At 32.8% G+C, this 5,383-nt stretch overlaps 1 long non-coding RNA gene across 1 annotated transcript; it reads right to left on the minus strand.

Annotated features, from left to right (window-relative positions):
• Window positions 1-237: 237 nt before the first annotated feature.
• On the minus strand, window positions 238-1,634 carry LOC134263969 (uncharacterized). The gene is made up of 2 exons (XR_009991406.1): window positions 856-1,634; window positions 238-347 (listed from the first exon to the last, which is right to left on the minus strand). It is a non-coding gene; the product is annotated as an uncharacterized LOC134263969 (long non-coding RNA).
• Between the last annotated feature and the right edge of the window lie 3,749 nt (window positions 1,635-5,383).

Raw genomic sequence — 5,383 nt, forward strand, 5'->3', positions numbered from 1 at the left:
AAAGGTATGATGAAATCATGTTTAATTTTATTTTAAATGGAATTTATTTAAAAAGTCACAATTTTTATTTCTAGTTTCAAAAAAGGAGAAATTATGTAAGTAACATGGACACCTAACTCCGAATCAGGCTTTGAAAACGAACAAAAAAAAATAACAAGGCAATCGAACACTTGTCTTTAATACTTTTAATATTTCATTTCAAAGCTTAATAATACACTAGCTTTCAAAGAGAATTAATGCAGACAAGTAAATTGTCAGATGGATTGCTAAATATCCTAGGTCTTCTATTTTGAGTCTTGGATCTTTGTGTCATTGTTACGAACATAATTCAGTCATTTCTTGTAAATCTGAAAGAAAAAAATATATAAAAAACAAAATACAACATGATGTAATCAACACATATGCTGTTTAATTATATTTATTATATATCCTTGATAAAACCAGAAAGAAGGCAATTAAAGTACAAATTATGTCACTACTTCAAGTTTTCGTGTCTCTGTTATGAACGTAATTGCGTAAATGGTATGGCAATATTAAAACAAATATTCAAAAAGCATTCATCCTTTGATAAGAGCAGAACAAAACTAACAAATATAGAATAAAATATAGTACAATATAGCTTTATCATTAATAGATTATACAAATAATGCAAAAACACATGTTCGTAACAAAAAGACGCGAATCAAAAGTCAAATGTTAAACCAAAAGTACTCGACTCGGACAGATTTATGCATTTCATATGGTCATAAGGGACATATTTCAGTTTCTGATTAATGGCTACATGGTATAGAGATACAATGACTGTATTTATGTGTTAAAAATTCACTAAAATTGATACAATATGAAAATACTTACCGAATCTATTATGTACGTAACTTCTGTCTTCCACGTGGACACAATGAGCATCGCCATGTTTTTTTGCAGACAGCAGCGCAACCTTTCTACTTTCGTTTTCAATTTATAATTATACCACTGCTACGGACTTCCTGAGCCAAACTTATGATTCATTGGCTGTTATTTTAGCAATCATACTGAAAGCTATTATGTTCATAACGGTCAAGACACCAAACATTTTACAATCAGAGATCATTTTAAAATTACAAAAAGAACTGAGTTATGTTCATGAAGCATATTGTTAAAAATAATTTATCACACATACTCATTAATTAAACACAGAAATTGAACTTGACAAATTATTTAATGTTTGTAGAGAGGTGTTAAAAAGTTCAATGCATATGGACACCATGCGTTACGAACATAAACCACAAATTTTTAAGTTCAGAAAAAAATAATTAGGATAATTTTAGCATGTTTGACAAAATAGATATATTATTTCATTTATATGCTAAGATAATGTACACATATATCATGCCAAATGATTTTATTTTTAAATAAAACAACATCTTTATGCCTCTTCGAAAATTATGTCACATTTTCTGCAATTGAAATCCCGTAAATGCAATACAACAATGATCAATATTTTTTTATTCCTCAACTCATATCCATAAAACTATTTATACTATATCCTTACACAAGTATCCAATCATATCAATATCAATCTATCTGCTTCCACTTTATTTATTGGAAAATAAAGGAGAAAAGAAATATATTTTAAAAATTCACCAGTATTGAAGAATGAGTTATATACTTTAGAGACTTACCGTAAAACTTTCAGGAAACTTTCTATGAAGTCTTTTCTGCACCTTAAGTGAAATTTTATGTCGATCCCAGGTGTTGATCGAGTTTCAGAGAAATTTTCTACGTTGTTATTGATTTTTTTTTTTAAGGAGAAGGGGGGGGGTTGACTTTTTTATTCTAAGCATTTGTTAAAGTGAGTTTGTAAATACATCTACGAACTTGAGCTGGATTGTGACCTTTGGGTCAAGGGGTCAAAGGTCAAGGTCAAAGGTCAAGGTCATCAAAGCATTTCATAAAGAAATATAAAAGTAACGGCCATATCAAGTATACAAGTCATTTGATCATTGCACGCGCGCGAAGGTGCAATGCATGAAAGCTATATCATCGTGACTACACTTTTAATGTGTTTCTATTCTTTGAATTTTGAAACGTTTCATAAAAAAAATTACGACTATATCAAGTAAATCGGTCATTTAACGCATTGCGCGCGCACACGTGCATGCAAGTCCTTGCATTCAAGTTTGATAGTAGCATAATGTAAGAATCCGTCATATCTATTCATATTCTAAATTTCATCCTGTTTTGTTGAGAATCAAAAAAGTTATAGGCATTTAAAGTTTAAGCCAATCAGATCGCAGCACACGTGCATGGGCGTGGTTTCTTGAAAACTTTTATATATCATAGTTTAGGACGTATTAAGGTATGATTATGTTTTAAAATTCAAAGTATTTTGTCAAAAAACAAGTAAGATATTGAGATTTTTGTTTCAGCTAATCGGAGCAAAGCGCACGTGCATGCGCGTACATGCATGTGCATGATGACCGTAACTTCTTATAGGAGTCTATTGTGTCTGTCTATGTTCTAAATCTTATCGTGGTTGGTTGAAAAACAAGGGAGTTACAGCCATTTGAAGTTTAAGCCAATCAGATTGCAGCGCACGTGCATGCGCATGCTTTCATGACAAATGTTATACATCATGTTGTAGGACATCTTAAAGTATGCTTATATTTTAAATTTCATACCATTTCGTCAAAAAACGGAAAAGATATTGAGATTTTTGTTTCAGCCAATCAGAGCGAAGCGCACGTAAATGCGCGTGAAGTTGCTAATTTGACAGTGTCACATTATCTACACTATTAATATATCCTTATATAATGAGTTTCAAAGCATTTCATCGGAAAATGTTAAAGTTATGGCTATATTAAATATATTAGTCATTTCAGTCATTTCACGCGCCCGCACGTGCAGGCGTATGCGCGCAAAATGACCTTCGTTCCGCACACCTACACAACACACCTATTAACCCTAAAAAGGTTTTAGCTCAGTTGGGTGAACAGTTTCTGAGAACACTCGCGGACAAAAAAGTACCGGAGAAGAAATAAGAAGAAAAAAGAATAATAATAATAATAATAAGAAACAGAGTAAAACACAATATGACCATACCTTCTTGTAAAAGTCCATTATAACTAAATTGTTTGGGGAACATAATAAGGCAGCAAAATTCAAATTCTCATTTCTCTGAAAACTAAGATTTTTACAGATTGCAGCGCACGTGCATGCACGGAGTTGCTATATATCGTTTTGTAGGATATAGTAATATGGCCATATTCAAAATTTCAAAAGATTTCATCTAAAAACAAGAAAGATATTGAGACTTTAGTTTCAGCCAATCAGAGCGAAGCGCACGTTGCGTTCTTGCTATTTTGACCATGTCATATTGTCTATGCTACTAATATATCCTTATCAGTTTCAAAGCATTTCACAAAAATGTAAAAAGTTACGCCTATATCAATTAAATCAGTCATTTCACGTGTTGCACGTGCACGCTCTAGGGGCAAAATGACCTTCGTTCCCACACATAACATGGACCCTAAAAAGGTTTTACCTAAGTCGGATGTGTAGTTTACAAGATCACTCCCGGACAAAAAAGTACCCAGGAAGAAGAGGAAGAAGAAGAAAAATAATAATAACTAGTGCTAATTGTAACGGGAACCGTTACAGATATTACCAAACGCTCCCCAACCCCTTTTGGTTCCATATTCCCTGTAAGCTTTATTAAATAAGACAAAGCTGTGCATTTTTGACTTTAACAACGTTTTCCCAGAAGGATACTAATTATATTCAAATTTTCACATTGCACCCAAGCGCATGTGAAATGCATGTGAGTTATGACCGTATCATCTTGTCTACACTATCTATATATTTTAATATACTATATATTAAAGCATTCAGTCCAAAAGTATTAAAAATCACTCATTCAATTGTATTTTTAATTCTACTTGTTCCAAATGCATGCACGTGCGTGCACGTGGATGATGGCCATACCTTCTTGTAGGAGTCCCTTATATCTATCTATGTTATAAATCTCATCCTGTTTGGTTGAAAAACAAGGGAGTTATATCCATTTCAAGTTTAAGCCAATCAGATTGCAGCACAAGTGCATGCGCATGATTTCATGAATTTTTTTCTATATCATATTGTAGTATATCCTAATGCATGCCTATGCTTTAAATTTCAAAGCATTTCGTCAAAAAACAAGGGAGATATAGCCATTTAAAGTTTCAGCCAATCAGATTGCAGCACACGTGCAATCGCGTGATTTCATGATTTTTTTTCCTGCCATATTGTAGGATATGCTAATGCATGACTATACTTTAAATTTCAAACCATTTCTTCAAAAAACAAAGGAGATATAGCCATTTAAAGTTTCAGCCAATCAGATTGCAGCGCACGTGCAATCGCGTGATTTTATGAAAATTTCTTTATATCATATTGTAGGATATTCTAATGCATGACTTTGTTTTAAATTTCAAAGCTTTTCGTCAAAAAACAAAGGAGATATAGCCATTTAAAGTTTCAGCCAATCAGATTGCAGCGCACGTGCATGCACGTGTTTTCGTGGATAATTTCTCTACGTCGTGTTGTAGGATATCCTAATGCATGGTTATGTTCAAAATTTCAAAGGATTTCGTCAAAAAACAAGAAAGATATTGAGACTTTAGTGTCAGCCAATCAGATTGCAGCGCACGTGCATGCGCGTGAGATCTTGCTATTTTGACCATGTCATCTTGTCTATATAACTAATATATCCTTACATTATGAGTTTCAAAGCATTTTATCAAAAATTAAAAAAGTTACGCCTATATCAATTAAATCGGTCATTTCACTGTTGCACGTGCGCGCTCTTGCAAGCACGTGCGCGCAAAATGACCTTTGTTCGGCAAATCTACATAACATGTCTACTGACCCTAAAAACATTTTACCTTAGTCGGATGTGTAGTTTACAAGATCACTCGCGGACAAAATTTTCCCAGGAAGAAAAATAATAATAATAATAAGAAACAGAGTAAAAACAATATGTTCCCCAACTTCGTTTGGGGAGACATAATGACATCAGAAACAGAGTAAAAACAATTGGTGTACCAGGTATGGTTTTTTGGTGTCAGCTAATGTGACAGGTATTGTTTAACACCCCCTTATCAATATTTTTTCATGAATTCAAACACGTGAGGTTTTACTGGAAAGAAACGTGTATTGCTTTTTGGTAATATACCGAAACTCGCTATTTCTGGAGATTGTGTAATTCTAAAAAAAATTCAGATAAATTTCAATGGTGAAATAAAAGAAGAATGCTTGGTATTAAAATATTAATTCATATCAGTAGAATTGAATGCTATTAACGACATCTGGAGAAATAGGCTTTAAAAGGTTTATATCATATCTTTGTTCGTCTGCACTTAAATTT

Source organism: Saccostrea cucullata, unplaced genomic scaffold (assembly GCF_032062105.1).
Source record: "Saccostrea cucullata isolate Sc308-1 unplaced genomic scaffold, CSIRO_AGI_Scuc_v1 ctg14242, whole genome shotgun sequence".
NCBI lineage: Eukaryota > Metazoa > Mollusca > Bivalvia > Ostreida > Ostreidae > Saccostrea > Saccostrea cuccullata.